Here is a 21,099-nt window from a genome sequence, read left to right as displayed (position 1 = left end):
CTCTCTATCTGCTCAGTGGTGCAGGAGGTGTACAGTGAAATTGAAACACTGGCAAACAAGGAAAAAAGTGGGAGGGGTGGGGGGGAGGTGAAGATGAATTTCCTGTGTGTGAGTGTGCGTCAGGAGTGAAGAGTTTGGCTTATTTGCCACCCCTCTTTTACTTTTCTTTTTGTGACAGATGCAATATAGAGCTGAATCTTTGCCTTATATATAGGAAATATGCCAAGACAGAGTTGTTATGTTAAGGGACCTATAGAGGAGCAAGGCCCATACTACTTTGATTTAAGATATTTTCAACAGTTTATCTTCTTGAAACCTTTTCTACCTTGACCGGTGTCTTTTGATGCACAGGCAGGATATTATTATTTGCTATATCGCTTTCACCCATGGCTTTCCGTTAGTTCAATCACTACTTCAGCTACGCAGTGAATATGTTTCAAGGAAAGACAAACAAGATTGACAAATAATAAGAGGTTTGTAAGGATTTTCAATTTTTTTCTCTTTTATAGACAAATTCCTAATAACAAAACCAACAAGGTTCCTAACTGAAGAACTCATTTTACACCCCTCCAAGCATTTTTGTACCGCTGTGGGTATTTACACCCAGCTAGGATTACAGTCTAGCTTCACAAGAGCAGTTTATGGACTTGGGGCTCCAAAATGAGAAATCACAAGCCACAAATACTGGCACAAAAGTACAAAAACTGGAGCACAAAAACTATTGCCTCCAGGATGGCATGGTGCAGCAGTGGGTAGCACTGTCACCTCACCTCAAAAGGTTCCTGGTTCATATCCCAACTGGAGCTTTCCTGTTTTGAGTTTGCATGTTTCCCATGTGCCTGCGAGGGACTGATCTTGAAGTGATTCCAGCACTTAAACCATGATATGATTTTCAGAAAATTAAATTTTTTTAAAAGAATTAAGTTCTGAGAAAAATGATTGATTAGTTTGCATATATCAGTTTTAAGCCTATAATGCCCTATAATTTATCATATTCAATACATGAGTTTCTGAGACCTTTCTCTCATCACCATGATCAATACTTGCCATAATTTCAAAATTTTATGGACAAAACTCTTTTTTGTCTAAAATGTACATTGTTGTTAACATAAATGCCCTATGTATCAAATCTGATATGAAAAACATATAATAAATATATAATAAAAATATATCATACACTACATGATATAGCAAAAATTGTGGATTTTGTTATAAGCGTTAATAAACATCTCCATTCCGAAAAATCTGAATTTTCTGGCTATTTTTTTGATGGGTTCGGTGTTACAGGATTAATTGATATTATATTTGTTACAAAAGCCTTTTTTTGCAATGTATTTCTTAAAAAAAAAAAGCCTTTGCAAGCAGCAAAACAGGAGGTTGGACTAAGCCTGTCTGAGTTTATGTTTTGCTACTGGGCAGTAACAAGAAATGCTCAGCTGGTAATGTGAGGATGAGTTAGTTTGGTGTAAAATCGAGTGTCTCTGCTGTCCCACATGCTCACTGATTATTTTGACATATTCCCCCCTCACCAATCTCAGCAAATAGTTACACGTCAGATCCAGTGGTTTTCTCGACTTTGTAAATCCAGAGTTAAGTTTGGAAGTTAGAAATTTATGGTTGTTGCATAATGGACGGAAGACTGTTTGGTTAAATGTGCCCATATTTTCAGTGTGGACAGATAATGGCATCATATCATTGTAGTGTTCCAGAAAAAACTGAAAAACCCAATAAGGGTGACATCTGAGCTTTGCACCTACATTCTTTAATCTGACAAATCCAAATGAAAAGTTAATTATTCCTATTTTCTGGCACTAATGGACCTCTGTCTTGGCTCATCTTGCCAAAACCTTCTGGTCATGTTCAAAATTAACAGGAATGAAAAAGTGGAAAACACTTTTTCAAAATCACATACTCCTTTGAAGCTGCCTTGAACTATCCTGAGTTAACTAAACAGTAATTAAATGTTGCATCACTTGATTACTTGGAGGTGTATCGTCATTCTCTAAAAGTCATCCAAACCTCCAGCCGAGCATTCATGACAGGGTGACTGATTATCATTCCTTAAGCCGAATTAAATTACAATACTCAAAAATATCACATCAGATATCAGATTAACAGCCATTTATCATTCTGTAATTCAGATTTGTGTCTTGCAGCAAAACAGAGATAAAGCTTTAGTGCTACTGCAGTTTATCATGTGGGTTAATCCCATAGAAACAGGAGGTTGTCCACTGAATTTCTCCTGTTTTTCCCACTGAAAACTCTACACTCTGGGATTTCCTTAACTGGATGATTGGTCATCCATCAACAAAGCATCCTTACCCACACAATAAATTATATTTTAACTTAGCAAATACCTCTCCAAACTCCACCTAAATAAGCAAAATTCAGCAAGAAACACCAAAGTTAACGTACTGGCACGTACTGGCTATTTTGTTAGATAGAGCAATTTAATTGTTCCTTAACAAATATCTAATAAGCTAATCACATGGCAGCAGCTCAATGCATTTAACCACCCATCAAGACAATCTGCTGAAGACATTGAACACAGCATGGTTGTTGAAGCCAGACGGGCTGGTGTGACTATTTCAGAAACTGTTGATCTACTTCCCCCTAAGTGACCTTTAGGGTTTATAGAAAATCCCCAGAAAAAGAGAAAAGAATCAGTGAGCTGCAGTTCTCTGGGTGAAAATGTCTCGTTCTGCTGCCACATTTGAATGGTTGAGTCAGATCTTGGTATAAACAATATGAAAGTACAGCTCCATCCAACCTTGTGACCTGTTCAGGGTGATGGTGGTCATGTAATGATGTGGTGTGGCTTTGTCATGCCACATTTATGGCTCTCTAGTACTAGTTGTGCAATCGTCATTCACCCAAAACCGTTCCGTCAACATGCAGCAATACACAGCCTGAAAAGTGGGAATCTGTGAGCTTGAACTAAGGGCAATCGCAAACCTAAAGTTGCATTCTACATGCATACCATAATGTATGCATACTTTATATATGTGCAGCAAAAGTGTAAAAAGACATCCACCTGAGTTGTAAGTGGCTTTGCTTGTATTTACAGCCTAGAGACAAACACTTGAAGTTTTCAATCAATAATATTAATGTATGCAATATAAATAGAGATTTGACAACTTGTTAAATATTTACAAATCGAACATACAGCTTCTGGACACACATGTGAAGAATGTACATTCAGAGATTCCATTACAAGTCGGATTAAATTTATATAACTTTTTTAATACTTCTACAACGACACCAGACTGATAGATTTTTATCACGTTTGAATGCGGTCTTATTATCTAAAAATTTTATCTGCTCTCACTCCTGTGCGCTCTCTAGTTCACTTCTACCCTTCGGAGGCAGCCTGCTCTTCAGAGACAGACAAATTGGCACAAGCTCAGGTTTAATGGAAACAGTGTCACTGTCAGGAGCTATAATGTACAGCGTACATGTGTTTGCGTGTGTATGTGTCAGTGCCTATTGGTGCTCCTTATAGGCCAGAGGAAGGTAAATGTCACCTTCCCATTGGGGTTGATGTTCTCAGACTGTCGAATCACTGAGGCCATGCTGACAGTGTAACTGTCTGTAAAGGTTGAAAAGGTAAGTCTGTTCTCTTTGTCTCCCTTTATCTCTTTACCTCTGATTCATTCCTTCTCTTGTATGTCACCAACCCTCTCAGTGAAGCCTGACCTCGTTGGCAATTCAAGCAAGCATTTTCAAGAACAGATTCACTCCTGCTAAACTGTTAACGCTGTGAGGGATGGTGTGAATGTTTGCAGGTGCAAGGAGAAGCCACATCAGGTTAGTCTTTTTTTAATATGTAAAAAAAAAAAAAGCTTTATAAACGAGGATACAACTGGGCAGAATATTTTTGTACACCTATTTAGTCTCATGTGCAGATTAAACAACCCTCTAGAGTTACCGCTATCAGCTACACTCTTTGAATAATGTGCAATTCTAATACAACATAAAATAATCATCCTTGGTAACTAAAAATTTCATGACAATTGAACTACTGTAACGCTCGAGTGAACCAGAGAGCAAACTGTGTCTCACTCTTCTTGTTGTAATTTGGGAGGTTTTCTTCCTGCACAGTAAAATTAGCTGCTCTGTAGTTCTTTGGTATTAAAATTGCAAATAAAATGTGCAAATGAAAAGAGATACAAAAGAAATGAAACATGGAAACATGACTCCGAGGCCAGAAAATTGGGATGTTTGTTTTCGAGCAGGATAAATTGGTGAAACAGAGATCTGTCAACTCTTTTCCTTAAATATTTGTGTGAGTGCTATCTTTAAACCTTTGAGCTTTCAACACTGAAGATGGAAAAAATGCTTGTGCAGTCTCCTTGTGGTTTTTTAGGAAAACTCAAGGACACTTACCAACACTTTAAACTCTAGTCTTTTCTACATATCTCTTACAGTACAGCAATTATACGTATTTGGGACAACGGCACAGTGTAGTCAGATCATGCAGCACACACGGATTCAACCATTACGTCAACCTAATATCTTCCTATGCATGTAACTCTTCAGCTGAAACATTTAGACAGTGTAATGAGCTCACAATGCATCCTGTTACATGCTCTTATACTATGCACCATCACCAGCTTTATACATTAGCTGCTTTGCAGATGACACATTTTATCTTATAGCTGTCTTCTATTTTATTTGTTTAGACTTCAGATACCTGAATTTGGCTCATCATCATTTCATGTGGACCATTGACCTAAACGCTGGCTTTGGTTTACTTGAAAAAGACTGCTTTGCAGTGACTCATTGAAAAACAAGCTTTGTGTAATAATCATTACTTGTAGTACTTGGGTTGGTACTTACTGGATGCTGATACACGATGGGACTCTCGGTAGGGTTGGTAGCATGTTCACTGTAACATACCAATACTTCACTAGTCCCTGTCATCAAAGTTTTTTCATTCTTACTCTGTATAAGCATGTTGACTGGAGCATTAAAAAACTTGCATAATAACACTTAATTTTCAGGTGTGTACAGCTCATGTCTTAGTGAACTTTCTTTGGTTTGTTGGTCTTTGTCTCTCTTTTTTCTTCTATCACTTCCTTTCTCATGAACATGGCACCCTTGCTGGGTAGAAAGCAATTACAAAGTGTGCAGATCATTTCATTTACACTTCTTACACACACACATGCACACACACAGACAGAGGCCAGATTGTTTCAGTGGTGTTGATTTGTTTTTCTTATTTTAGAATTCAACTTCCTTCCCTCCTGATCTAGATCTCATTTCCTGACACTTTCCCCTCAGGAACTCTGTGTACACATGTCTGTGTGTGTGAGTGTTTGGCCATAACAAAGCATTAAACAGCGCATGATGCAAAGAGGTTTCAGTTCTGACACACAGATGAGATGTTTTGTCTAGGACAGTTTTCATTTAAAATAAATCACTTGGAGCAAAATTTAATTTCACATGGATGTTTGCCTTGCAATAAATCAATATTGTCATAGGTGGAAAAGCAAATAGGGTAATTTCTATTTGTTTCCATTATAAAAATTTATATTGTATTTATTATTATATTGTATTTGGCCTTTTTTTCGTTCTTGACCAATTTTTGTAAACTTATTTCCTTTTGTTTCATTTGTTTTTTGTTGCATTAATTATATTAGTGCCGCACAAAAATGAGTGGTGTGGAGGGTGGTTTAGTCACGAAGAAATAACATTTTCTCTAAGTCCTCCCTCAGTAAGACAGGAAAAGAATTGCCTCCAAACTTTAATTCTACTGTTCATTGAAGTGTAAGCTGTCGCACTGCACCTCCTGTGTCAGCGCTTGCAGATAGAGATATAGAAGGTCTAATGTGGGCTTAGGCTTCACTTTTTTTCCCTGATCTCAGAGATGGAGCAGTGCAGAAATGGCAGAAGACATTGCTCTAGAGCGATAACTCTCTTCTATACATCATCATTTGTGCTCCTGCTGGGACTTTTTTGCTTAATATTCCCCATGTATTTCAAATTTGGTTAAATATGCTCTACATGTACTGGGTCCAATTTTTCCCCAAGCAGTGTAAATACTTTCCGTTTTTCCAACCTGACTCTAACTGTCATCGTGTTTTAACATCATCGTCACTTCTTTCTTCAGCTTCCATTCCTATAGTTAACAAGGCTGCAGTGGATATTTTGGAACCAACTATGTATGAAATGAGGATGAAAAAAGGGATACTCATAGAGATTTGTGCATATACAAATAGCATAAACAGAAAATAAAATCAAACATGTTAAAAATAGAAAATAAAAAAACATTCCAGCATTCTGTTTCCCTTAAGAGTTTACAGGGAGGCAAAAATGGATAAAAGAGAACAAATATTGGACTACATGAATCAGGTGACTGAAAGCACGACTCCAAATACTCTAACTCCATTGTACAGGGTATAAAACCACTCAGTTTACATGGACAAGAGTGAAAAAGAGAGGACACAGTGAGTAATCGCTGCCTTTGGTCATATTGCACGGTAGAGATCTATAACGCAGTCATCAAAATCATAGTCTTGGTTGCTAAGTCAGGCCCACTTTCTGGACAGCTGCAGAGTTATATTAGTGTGCTTCGTACCCTGAAATACTCAGTAACAAAACTCCACAACAAAGGTGGAGAATGCAACGCTACCCATAGAGACAGAGTGGCCAAATTAATGGAAAGTATGTTAGGATGAAATAAACTAATTGCCCTTGATGATGCTACAGCCAGATATCCTTTGGTTTGCTGCTTAATGTTGATTTTAAATTCTGAAATGTAACACACTGTAAATGTCAGTGTTTATATTTTTAAGGTAACACCAGGTGACTTACATGTGCACCTTAATTAAAAAAATTATTAGCATTCTCTAATACATCAGCACTAAAAGTTCATGCATAGGCAAAAGATACACTGCCCTGAAAAAGTATTTGCTTAGTTAATTTACACATTTTTCACACTTAAATGTTTCAGACCATCGCACCATTTTTAATATTAGATTAAAATATCATCAGGTAGGTAAAGCCATACTAAACTGACATGTTTAAGGTCACAACAAAGCATTTCAATCAGATTTAGTAAGTTCAGACTTTTTTAAGCCCCCCCTTTTTTACCTACTCATGGTGGACATGCTGGTGGGTGTCAGATATTTGTCCTGCTGCATAACCTGTGCGAGTTTTTGTTATAGAGCATGAACTGATGGCTTAACATTCTCCTTCAAGATTTTTGTTTTTGATAGATTGCATAATTCAGAATTTCATCCCACTACAATCACGTTTGACTGTTCCTATGATGTTCTTTTTATAAAATGTTGTGTTAAAGTTCAACTTCTGTCTCATCAGTCCACAGAATATTTGGGTCAGAGGTTATAGTATTATGTTAACCATAACATCTTAAATTGTGTTCAACTGTCACACCAGTAATGGGTCAACGCAGATGTGCATCGTCCATGCTGGTCATGGCTAGCTCCAGTGTAATAGGGAATGCTGTAACCTACCCTCTAATCTACACCATAACCTGTTCTGTAACCACCTGCTTAGAAATGTCCATAGGCCTCCCTACATTTACCAGTAGCCCAGTACACACTGGTAGAAATGCTGGCAATGGCATCAGTGACGTGCATAGGCTATGTCACGGATGAAGGAAGGCAAAAAGACAAAGTCTACAGCCAGCCATTTTTTTTTCTGTGTGTGTGTTTTATTGATCTTCTTCCTAAGATGTTTTGGCATTGACATGTGTGACTAATTTCAAAGCTCTCTTACTTTTGCCACAAAGGAAACTTTAGGCCTTTAAAAAAAAAAAAAAAAAGACCAGTTTTTTGTTATTTGTCTGCTGAGACTATTGTCAGCACACGTTGCTACTCTATCGCTCTGTCTAAAATCCATCTACCCATCATCCTTTTCCCCTCCTCCCCCTCCTTTCACTTCCTTCATAATAGGATTCATAGATCCAGAGACATGTCCTATTCAGTTCAGACAATGGGGGACTCTCAACACCCACAAGGAAGAAATAAGGGCTCGGAAGCTAATGGGACTTTCTGACTCTCTGTCAGAGAAAGAGAGACCGAGAGAGAGAGTCTGTGTGTGGACATATGTGTGAGGAATCTCACAGGGGTGTTGTGAAAAGCCAAGTCATGGTTGCAAACAACTGAACACACACACACACACACGCACGCACAGACACACGCACAACAAATACCCCAGTACCCTATGATATCATCATGGGTGACCGCCCAATATGACAAACACGAGGAGACAGGCTATAATGAGAAACGTTGTTGGAAGAGAGGAAAAGATGGGCTAGGGAATGTGTGTGTAACTCTTTTAGTGTGTGTTTGTGTGTAAAACCTCCACGCCCTCAGACGAAAAATAAATAAATAAATAAATAACAGAAGGAAAAAAAATTATAGGATGAGAAAGTCCCGTGCAAACACAAGTGAATGCCCCCTCCTAATGTTGTTCTCTTTCCCTCATCTTCTTCCCATGTGCTCATATCAACCCTGTAACTCAGCAGAACTAATATCTAGACAACTCAGCGAGAAGGTGAGGAGTATTTTTGTGCGCCCTGACTTCCAATTATAAGTCCATTTGGTCACGGATATTTGAGGAGCGAGAGTGGAGAGAGGAGGAGAGCGGGAGAGAGATTTGAATATTTGGATATTATGTGAGTTTGTTCCTCTCTCCATCAGGGCTCTCCGCTGATCAATTTCCCATTTCATAACCTTAGAAACTATTTAGGGTCACGACGAATCAATGAAAAAAACTGAATAATTATCCAAACCCTTTGAATCAGATAGATTGGGCTTGTGTATGATTTATTCATGCATTTATTATTTTATTGAGGCTGTGCTGCATAATAAAGCTGTGGCGAATGAGATGGATGCTGACGGCTTTAAAAAAAAATCAAGAGAAAGGGAGATGAAAGGAGAGGAGAGGCTGGCTGTCAGGACTGATTGATTCAGCTGGACTGATGGAAAGAAGAGATGGATGTTACAGTTTTGTATTCGTTTCATACTGCGGTCATATTGTACAGAGCAAACATTTATGGCACTATATGTAAGTGAGGATAGTTACAAATATAATTAAAGTGTTTATTTATCAGTAATTACTTATGCCACACATTAAAGGAGTACTTATAGCCCCTGGCAAAAATTATGGAATCACCACATTTGGAAGATGTTCATTCAACTTTTTTACTTCACAGTAACAAACAAAAACAAAACAAGCCACAAACCTTAGACCAGGGGTGTCGAACTCCAGGCCTCGAGGGCCGGTGTCCTGCAGGTTTTAGATCTCACCCTGGGTCAACACACCTGAATCAAATGATTAGTTTATTACCAGGCCTCTGAAGAACTTCAAAACATGTTGAGGAGATAATTTAGCCATTTGAATCAGCTGGACACGTCTAAAACCTGCAGGACACTGGCCCTCGAGGCCTGGAGTTTGACACCTGTGCCTTAGACTATCCATCCATCCATCCATCCATCCATTCGCTTCCGCTTATCCTTTTCAGGGTCGCGGGGAGCACTGGAGCCTATCCCAGCTGTCATAGGGCGAGAGGCAGGGTACACCCTGGACAGGTCGCCAGTCTGTCGCAGGGCCAACACACAGGGACAGACAACCATTCGCGCTCACATTCATTCGAACATTCACACCTAGTGACAATTTGGATTATCCAATTAACCTATCCCCACAAGGTGCATGTCTTTGGACGGTGGGAGGAAGCTGGAGTACCCGGAGGGAACCCACGCAAACACGGGGAGAACATGCAAACTCCACACAGAAAGACCCCGGCCTGATGGGGGAATTGAACTCAGGACCTTCTTGCTGTGCGGCAACAGTGCTAACCACCGTGCCACCGTGGTGCCTTAGACTAATTAAATTTAATTACTTTAATTTTTTTTTGTTTTTGCTTAAGTAGAGGAAAAATTACAGACTCACCTTGTAATTTTATTTCTTAAACAAATATCTGCACAAAATACATTTGAGTCACATTAGAGTAAAAAGGCCGACAACCTTTTTTGACCAGAAAAAATCAGTGATTGCAATTCATTTTTCACATTCAGTGGCCAATCGTAAATATTTGCAACAACCAGCTGGTCATCCAGGGGCTGAGTGTGCAACACCCTCAACCTGTCAGAAGCAACTTTCCATTACAAGGAGAGCGCACAGGTCGCCTGCTGGGAGGCAACCTGTCTCCTACCAACTGTGGTATGACTCAGGTAATCTGCAGGCACTTTCAGTTTTGTGAAGGTTTGCAAATAACTGTCATCTAATTATATACAAAGGCAGACACATTGCCAACACACTGCAATCAATCAAAGTCTGTGGCTAGTTGTATTCTGGTTATATTCCTATATAAAGGCAATCTTACATAGCAGCAAGTATCACTATTTGAGGAGGAATTTCTAAATTTCTCTTTCCAATATTAGATGTTCTGGCTGGACTCTGAATTATTTAATGTGAATTTTGGTGCACATAAACGGCAATGAATTTATGATTTATTTATTTATTTAATTTTTAGACTTGTCACCCTCGATCACTTTATCACAAATTCATTGCATTTAATTGCCAGCTTGACCTGACTTGATCACAAACTAGCATGCTGACTCCATCTTATTGCTATTTTATTTGCTGTCCCGAAAAACCAAAGTTATTTTGAAGACTGCCACTCACTGTGTGTGGTCACAGACCTGCTCCTCATCTGCAAAGCAACAAATTCAAAGGCAAGAAGATCGCAGGCTCATTACACATGGTAGTGCCGTGGCCTCCAACCACTGTTTTCCCAAGTGTGACTGCAGCATTAAAAAAAAAACAAAAAAACAACATTTTCAGGCTGCACCTGGCTGACTCAATAGAAGCATTGCCAACAGAGAGTTCAATGTGTAAGCAGCCGACAGATGAAGGCGCCTTGTGATTTGGTGCTATATAATTACACTGAATTCAAACGGAATTGAACTGACATAAAAGTGTGAAAATTTTGAAGCATTAACCAAACATGAAATTCACAACAAAACAAATATGAAAAACAGGAATTAATGTTTTTGGCATAGCTATAAGAAATAGACTAAATAAAATGAAACTCGTTTACAGATGAACCAAACAAAACTAGCAATAATACCTAACAAACGAAAACAAGGCTATAGTGATTTAAAAAAGAAAGCATGAACTTTGGATAGTTGGATGAAAGTGGTGTTTATGCTGAATCATAAATCTGCATTGGGCAATGAAAAGCTGCTGAGGTGAAAAACAGGTGAGGAATCTAGGGTCTGTCCGCAAGGTGGACACAGTAAGGCAGTGGAAAGCCACCAGGTGATCAACACACAGTATTGATCAAAATAGAACTACACCCTTAATGCTTCAATAGGAATTGAGAGGGTAAGAGAAGCTGCTAATCAACTGCATTTCATTAAATGATCATCATCTCCATAGAGCTGATGTTTTGGCAGTTGTTGGTCTGGGGCATTCATGTGTTAACACAATGTCAAAGAGGAAAGACATCAGCAATGATCTTCGGGATGCTTTCCATCAATCTGGGCAATGTTATAAGGCCATCCAAACAGTTTGAAGTCCTTCATCTATAGTGAGAAAGATTGCCAAATCTTCCCAAGAGTGGACATCCCAGCAAACTCACCTCAACGTCAAACCGTGCAATGCTCAAAAACACTACAGCAAACCCAAGGGCTAGATCTTAGAATCTACAGAGCTCAGTTACCATATAAAATATTGAAGTTCAAATACAAAAAAATAAGATTTGGCAACGACCAATCATAGCAATGCATCACAAAGACTGTGAGCAAAGTCATGGAAGGAAGATAAAAATCATACAGAAAACAATTACTTCAAGTTGTTGCTGCTAAAAGTAGTTCTACAAGCAACCGAATCACAGCATGTACTTCATTTCTCGCATGCTGTTTCTGCAGTTTGGCTTAGTTGTTGTTATAAATAGATGATGCATTGTAATATGTCATGATGTTGTTCATCTGAGGTTGTATTCAAGGAACAGATGGGCTTTTATTATTAATGTTCTCATATACAGAACAACTTACAGTGGGTGTACTTTCTTTTTTCTTTTACAATGACTGAAAGGGGCTAAAAGTAGCAGAACAAACTTATGTGTCAGTTTCATAAAACTGTGTCAGGCGACCTAGAAATTGTTATGGGAGAGTTAAAATGGTCCTCAACAAAACTGCTTATCATCTTGTTACTTCATAGGTCCCCTCGGGCAGTTATATTCCACTGTTTTACGTCACTTAAAATCCTTCTGTGCCTTTTACTGTCCCCCTTGCAAGATTTATATTTTTGTGTTTTTCCACTGGCCGATTTTTTCTGACATCAGCAGGAACAAGGATCCGTGTTCACTGTAGTGAAGTACAAACGATGAGAAGTGAAGCGGTTTACTTCCCTCCTGAGGAAACCCATGGATGATCACATCCAATGACTAACACTGGCCTGTATTGATCACAGTGCAGACAAAGCCCTTTAACATGATCCTACAGAGGCGAAGGCTTTGTGTTTGTGTGTCGCCATGAAAATGTAAAAAAAAAAGAAAAGGAAAAAGTCAGCATCTGCCGCAGTGAAACAGTCTGAAAGATATTAGCGTTCTCTGGATTCCCCATTGACAGCTCCTTACAGGCAGAAGACCTTTTCTCTTTGCTTCACTGACTCGTATTCAGGTGGAACAGACGCAAACAAAAGAAGAAGAATTGATGAATGAATATGCATAGAGTTTGTGTTAATATGTGCACATTTACTGCCTTATTACCATCACACACAAACATACAAGAGAAACATGCCCTGAGAGATTGTGTTGCCCTTGAGAAAAAGCCAATGATTAAAAAAAAGGAACTTACTAACTCGAGCATCATCTTGACAGACAGACTCCTCATTAGTCCAGCAGCTTCAATCTAACTCATACAGGAGAAGAGACTGGCAAAATGCGAGACAAACAAACAAGTGAACATTTCAGTTCTGATTATTACTGTAGGAAAGCAGTGCTTAAAGATGAGCCACAACCAAAAAGCATAGTTTGGATTGTTTGGAAGGTGAGCACACCGACAGCAGAGAAGATTCTGCTCATCGTTTCCCAACAGCGGCACTGCCAGAATGTGTTTTATTGTTACAGCTGTGAATCCAACTTCAGTTTTAGTTTCATTCGCTATATCTGGGCCCTTATGAGCAAGCTGTTATCTTTTAAGATCATTCATTTATTGAAATTCTTAAATTAGCCTTAACTTGTGAGTATTGCTGTTCTTTGTTTGTTGTAAATCATGCAGAAGCATGAAGTGTGCAGGTGTTAGTACTTTAAAATCTAGGAAGTAGTTCAGGGTTGGTGGTTAGTCATTTAAAATAGCCAACTTTTACATGACAGGCCATTCTATTATTATCCAATCAGTGTCCAATCAGTGTCAGGACATTAATTATTACAATAATTATTATTCTAGTCTAAACATTTTGATGTATATTGTGTCAACTCATAACAACAGCTGCTTTGAGGAGCTTTATGTTGAAAGCTAAAGACCCTATAATCTTCTTGTTCTTTCAGCTGCTCGCTTTAGGGGTTGTCACACTATCTTGCCTCTCTAACATTGTATCTGACACATGAGAGGTCTCACTGATATACTGATACACTGTCCCTGCTGGTCACTCCCAACAAAAATCTTAGCACCTTCAACTCTGGCACTTCCAGCTCTACCATTACCAGACCATATACAAACGATATAGAAGCGAAAACCCCAACAACAAGACTGTTCTCTAAAAGTGAGAAAAACAAGAAGAACTTCCTTTAAACAGGAAGGGACCTCCAGCAGAACCAGACTCAAGGTGGGGAAGCCAACGGTTGTGAGTCTTTGACGGGTAAGGGAATTAGAAGAGAAAAAAAGAGACTATAAAACACAAACTAGAAGAGATTGAAACAAAAATAAAAAACGAATGTGTGAGGAAAATTGATCAGCTCATCGTGGATCCTGAACATCATAACCTATTTTTCAAGGTCACCTAATCTTACCATTGCTATTAGCTTTATCAAAAAAGAAAGTTTTCCACTAAGGCTAATATTAAAACTTGAAAGCATATCTGTCTCCTAAATACAAACTAGAAGCTCCTGTTCCACAGGAGAGAGCCTGTGTCTCCTGTTGTAATAAACCCATTTGTAGATCAAACATGCACAACACATTCTTATTGCATGCTCTTATTCCCGAGTAATGCATAATGGTGTTTTAGTAGATTCCACAACATATGCAAAAGATGTTCTTTTAACATTAGCCAAGAAATGTTGGCATAAAAAATTTGGATTGCAGACAGATATGGGCCTATAAACATAAAAAAGATTTTTTTTAAAAGTACTGAGCAGAGTTGAGTTCAGCTCATTGGTGTGGAACTCCACAACAGTCTCAGTTTTTCAAGTGGTCCCTTGTAAAAAATAATTGCTAACTGCTGGCTAGGTTTTAAAGACTAGAATTGGGATTGGACACTTTTAATTACAGTTAGTTGATAAGGGTCAAATAAAAAAAAACAATAACTGCAGATCATTTTTATACTTTGGTTAAAATACATCTCACCAGCATGACAAATTAGATGTTTGGAATGACACTCACATTTCACAATTGGCAAACCCAGTGGGCCACCTGTGCCAGAGTAAACACTATGTGTAACTGTGACACACCAGTGGCTTTGAAAAAATGTTACAATTTTACACCCCATGAATAAGAATGGCCAACATGCCGCTGTCACAAAAATCAAACCCAGGCGCTGCAGAGTGACAGAAAACAAGATGTAAACTGCCACTTCACTAACTTTATATTTGCTATGGCAATTTCATATTTTCCACACTGCTGCCAGTTTTAGATATATTTATGAACTAAAAAGAGACTCAGACAGTAAAGCAGTGAGCTACAAGCAACAATTCCTCAGAATTAAAAAAGTCTTAAAAGAAGGATTTTCTGAAATAATAAAACATGTGCTTTGTTAAAGCTGTGGAAAAATTACTTTCATTATAACTGCTCAGTTACAGTTGAAGAATTGTTCATGTTATAAAAATATTTGTAGTCATGCTTTAAAAAAAACAAGCTGATGGTTTGAAGAACCCAAGTTGTATCTTTATATAAACGCTAGATCTAGTTGACACAGACACGAGGATATCTGCTGAAGCTTAACTCTTTTGTCGTAAGTACCATCATCAAACCAGTCATCAAACAAAGAAAAGAGTATTAGGTGTTGCTCTATTCATGAGAACTTATTTAATCTACATCTGGAAAATGCTTTTTACAGCTATAAGCCATGGTAGGTGTGTTGCTATGGGTTTCAAATATTCTTAAACACCATCATTATAAAAGATAATGTCTGCTTCTTACTTGAATGTCACGCACACAAATATATATGAAGTGTGGAGGGATCATAACAACACATCATAAGAGGCCCAAAGCTGTGATGGAAATACAGAATTTCAAGGCTACGATTAGGATTGGATGGAAGTGTAACCTACCATGAAGATATAAAGTGCCAGTAGCATTGTCAGACCCTAACATGATGTCTTGACAGTTACATATTCTTATCAACAGCTCACACTCCAAAAATATTTAATTTACAGCTTTATAAAATGGAAAACAAATAATTAAAAAGAAAAATCCTCGTGTTTCATGTAATTTGACCAAAACACTCACCGGAAACATCAATAGTTATAGGGCTGGACCTACTTTGCTTACAGCAGTGCTATAAGTCTTCATAGCATCGATTCAACAAGATGCTGGAAACATTCCTTAGAGATTCTGGTCCATACTGAGGTTACAGCAACATCCATGATGTTAATCTCCTGTTCAGTCATAACCCCAAGATGCTCTATTAGACTGAGATCGGTTGTCAGTGGAGGTCACTTAACCTTCCTGCCTTCTTGGGACCTTTTTGTGCCACTGCTATGTGTTAAATGGCTGCCATTTCCACTGTGTTCAGTGGAATATAACCAAACTTGCCACAGGATAGTTTTCACCTGTCAATGTTAATATTCCAGTGTGAATTCCTTAAATCAGCCTAAAATGGCTGAGCAGCAGAAATCCCCACACCCATCACCCTGGGGACCATTTTCTGCCCATTGACTTCCATTATAAACGCTATTTTTCAACCCCAAATTATCATCATATGATTTTATTTTTTCTTCTTTTCTTGGATGTCAATGAAGACTCAGGGCCTTGAAGTTTTAATTTTTAAATTGCAAAAAAAATGCAAGAAAAATAATGGCAGGTCAAAATGTATGTTGGTGCCAATCTTTGGTCCATCTAAAGGCCTACTTATAATGACAATCACATATTACTTCAACTGGTTTTTTGTGGAAATATTTAGTTTCGTTTTTTGGTTTTTGGGGCTTATAACACAGGGCGCTCATGTAATAACACTGGGATTTGAAGGGTTAAAACAACGAAAATATAATTAAAACTTTACATGAATATTTCAGGGAGAAGTAGTTTTACAAGGTTGGCTAATTTAAAGTGGAATAAGATATGGATATATGGTCTTTTTATGGCGTGGCTGAGAATGGTCCCTAGGGTGATGGGTGTGAGTTTTTTAAAGGATGGCAGGAGGGTTAAGTACCGGTACACCGATTTCATTGTTGTGCTCAAGAAACCAGTTTGCCATGATTTTTGTGTGAATATGGTGTATATGTTTATATATGCAACTGCAAAGTAACTCAGAGAACAACACTACTTTAATTAAGAGAAACTTTATATAAATATTAAACATCAGATGGCATTTCTCCGTGAAATAACACCAACATTTCAAAGAACTCTAGCTGATTACAGTATCAAATCATCTGTTGGTGTGTGGAAAGTTTTGATTTAAAAAAAGGCATTATGTGAAGATGTTGCAGGATAATAAAGAAACATGGTGCTCTGAGATCTTAGTTTGTATCAGATCAAAAGTGTAAAACCTGTGATAACTTTCAGATAATAAAGAGATTCTAGTTATTAGAGATGAGAGAGAACAAAGGGGCTGGGTTGAAAAGAAAGGAAGGGGGTAGATGAAGGAAATGTTTGTGCACAGAGAGAATCAGATAGTAAGATCGAGTGTCTGAGACGAGGAAGGAGAATAAGGTTGAGAGCGGAAAATCAACAGCAGACGAACGGGAAGAGAAATAAAAAGTAACAAAAAGGATGAGGAAGCCTTATGGAAAGATGAGCTCAGAGACTCCTTGCAGTCATGGGAACTGTCTGAACAAAGTAGAAAAAGAGAACATATACACAGTGTCACCGGACCGAGTAGCGTGAACCGAAACTGGACTCAGGCGCAGAAACCCAGAACAGAGACAGCATTTAACAATATTGTATTGGTTAGGCTTAGAGTCAATGGCGTGTCCAGCGGGGTGGCCTGGGGGGGCACAGGCCACCCCCCAAACCAGACTGGCCACCCCAGGTGCCACCCCAAAGGCAAAACAATAAAATTCAATCAAATATCAAATGTCCGATTATGTTTTCACGGTGACGCTCAGATATCCGAGTGTAAGTGAATGCAGCATCGCTTCTGCGCTATGCGCATCACGTTAGCAAAGGTAGGAGAGCCAAGCGCGAAAGATGGCACTGCAGGAAACAATTTTTCGGTGAAAGAAAATGAGGACAGAATAAATGTCCCGGTAAGTAATATCAAGTTTGTTGAGTTTAGTAAACTTCGGTGAAATTAGAATACCAAGGAAAAAATAACACTTAAAGAATTATTGCAGCTGTGGAATATTTCAGACAGTATGCTACTGAGGGCAGCTAACATAAGAGTTATGCGTTATAAGATATAATCTAAGTCGTAACATTGCTGTATGGAGCTGCAGATTTGGTTGCAGGTTAACATAGCTGGACTGGCCATCGGGCATACCGGGCATATCCCCAGTGACTTATTTTTTTATTTTTTTTGTAATGGCATGAACAATGAGAGGTGGTGGATTGGCCAGATGCAGGTCGATGTGTAGAAATAACTCCGTTGTTTGGTGGTGGCTATGACGGGGCTTCCACAGAGGCAACAGGTGGATGAGGGAAGGGGAGGCAGGAGGAGAGACCCGAAGCAGCCACCAGTCCGAGTGTCAGGTGAACTGAACTTCAGGTAAGAAGTTATGACCTGCAGTCTATCTGGGTCAGATATAAACCAAGTTTAGGTGGAGTTTATTTTCATGTTGCTGACTTTTTACTGTCAGTTGCAATAACTCATACTGCGTTCTAGCCAGTTTGACGGAGTTTTTATACAGCTGGGTGGGTGCTATGATGTTACTGATAGTGAACTTTATTTTATTCATAAGGTTAGTAGAGTTGCCAACGGCTCCTTAAAAAAATGGAATGGTCCCTCATTCAGAGAAAATATTACGCGTTTCGTATTGAGCTGAGAAGAGACGCAGTTTGTCCCGGACTTTAGCTAGAATGGAAAAAAGACACAAAGCTGGATTTATTCTGTCTTTATGCTGCACAGCTGCCTCTTCTTCTCTCATTCTCTCCCCCTCCCTCTCCTGTTGCTACTTCAATCATGAAACTGATCAATGATCAGCTGATCGGCTTTTCTCTCTTGTTTGTTTATCGCCCACTTTGCGCCAGAAAGAGGAAACCAGCGGATATTGCGCTAAACAACAGCAGCACGTTTAAGCTTGATCAGCTGTTGTTAGAATGTATTTAATATTAATTTCTAGTATCAGCTGATGTTTGCTGGAGCCACAGCTGTAAAGCTGCTGGTCATGATGTCTGTTTAGATATGTGGTGAGAGGGAAACATGAAGATGAAACCAGGAGATGTCCTTACTGAATCATCAGAGCTGAACAGGTGATGGAGAAACAGGTTTACCTTTTAGGTGACATGAATGAGTTGAAGTTATCAACTGTTTCTGAGAGATAAATAACACCAGGATCCTTTTTTATGTAGCTGACAGCTGGTAACTGTGCAGGGGCGGGTCTAGCAAAGTTTTGCCAGGGGGCCAGGTAGGGCATTAACAGGGAAAGGTGGGCACAAAGAAATACTTTTCTTTCTTATTCTCATTTAAAATACCTAGTTTTTATTAAATAATTATCTAAATCTTACAACCAAAGTTTTTATATGACGTAAAATGTATAGAAATAATACATATACCAACAAGACTGTACATCACTGTCACAACAGCATTTGTTTTCATTCAAAGGCTTTATGGCTTTACTACCTGGTGGGTCGGTCTGTAGTCAAGATGCCCAATTTTTTTGTCCCAGTCCAGCCCTGCAGGTTAATACTGGCAGTGTCACCATGCCAGCTGACTGTATTTTATCATCAGCCAGTGTTGTTCTTTATCAATATTACCAAAGTTTACGATAAGGCAGCATAGAAAGTATTTACTTGCTTTCAGGTTTCATTCAAATGTTAGTCTTTTCAGTTGTTTCCCCACTTTTTTCCTGTTTCAAAATCAAACACCAGTTTGTGAGAAGATTATCTTCTTTTTTTAACAGGCAGATAAAGTTTTGCATTGGCATTGGCTAATTTGTCAATTGTTTGTTACAAATGTTCGTATTTTAATTTTCAAAAATGTTTTTGCCCAAAACATATGTGCACTATATGTCAGTAAAAATACTATGCAAATATTGATGTCCTTGAATGCTGAGTAAACACTGACAAAGCACTGATTGTATCTCTTGTACTTTATCAACGCAGTATCTAAAAACTTTGCACCGTAGTGGTTAAAATCTCATTCTAATAAGAGTTAAAAGTGCATTTGGTTATTAGGTTTATAGGATTATTGAATTATGGTTAAGGGTTGGTAGAATTTTTTTTTAAACATTATCTGCCAATTAAATCTGCCACCCTTCTCCAAATCTGTGCCCCTACCTGGCCCCCCCAACAAAAATTTTCTAGACACGCCACTGCTTAGAGTTTGGAAATGTGGCAAGGACAAAAGCAATGAAACGTAGAGCTTGGTGTGGCATGTCCTGGGTAACGCAGAACTGGAAGGAAGGTTGCCGGTTCGAGCCCCAGCTCGGACAGTCTCGGTCGTTGTGTCCTTGGGCAAGACACTTCACCTACCGCCTACTGGTGATGGCCAGAGGGGCCGATGGCGCGATATGGCAGCCTCTGTCAGTCTGCCCCAGGGCAGCTGTGGCGACAACTGTAGCTGCCTCCACCAGTGTGTGAATGTGAGAGTGCATGAATAGTGGTATTGTAAAGCGCCACCCACCGCGGACCATGACACACAGCTACATTTATGAAAGGTTATACACACGTGTCATGTAACCAGTGGCGGTCCTAGCCTTTTTGGCGCCCCGGGCGAACACTCCCTCTGGTGCCCCACACACATAAAACATATTAAGGATTGTACATTAACATAAAACTGTTGCCGGAACCAGACTGAATTTTACCAGAGAAACACACACACACACGAAGAGAGAGAGAGTATGCGTTGTATGCAAACGACTACCAAACAGCCATCATAATTCGTCATACAATGAGAACAGGACAAATCAACAATTGACAATGACTAATTAATATTAAAATCTGTAATCTAATGTATTGTTTGGAGTTTAGTCTGTTACTGTTACTATTTTTACCATTTCTTTTTGGAGCAACTGTAACCCACATAATTTCCTAAGGGATTAATAAAGTATTCTGATTCTGATTGTTTCAGGGTGACCTGCCATTATCCAATGACACATCAGCTTACCTGTATCTTTTGCTCATTTCTCCTCCTCTTCTTTTCTAAACTGAGCACCTGATGGCTTTGAACTTTTCTTGTCCATCTTCCATTGGTTTAAATTTTTCACTCCAGTATGAACACAAATCCACCAACTCGAGGATCACCACAACATAACCTAATAGACCTACACCCTAGTTCACAGATTCACTTTGTCTAAGGTGTATTTCTGGGATTTCACACAAACCAGGATTCAAATCATGAATATATAATGGACTTGGATTTACCTCACGCTCACTTTTCGCGTATAGAATTTTGAAAAAACATCGGCGCAAATTCTGGATCATAATGTCTGGTGTTTTCGTGTTTGTTGTTTTGTTTTTATTTTGTTTTATTTTGCGAATTGGTTATTAGACGCCGCTTCAGCCAGCCAGAGAATCCCCCCATCGCCACGCCCTCTCCTTCCTGTGCTGCAAGCAGCAGGCGCACCTCGCAAACGGAGGGCACCCTTAC

This window comes from Astatotilapia calliptera, chromosome 15, assembly GCF_964374335.1.
Source record: "Astatotilapia calliptera chromosome 15, fAstCal68.1, whole genome shotgun sequence".
Classification (NCBI taxonomy): Eukaryota; Metazoa; Chordata; class Actinopteri; order Cichliformes; family Cichlidae; genus Astatotilapia; species Astatotilapia calliptera.
This window is presented reverse-complemented; position numbering follows the sequence as displayed.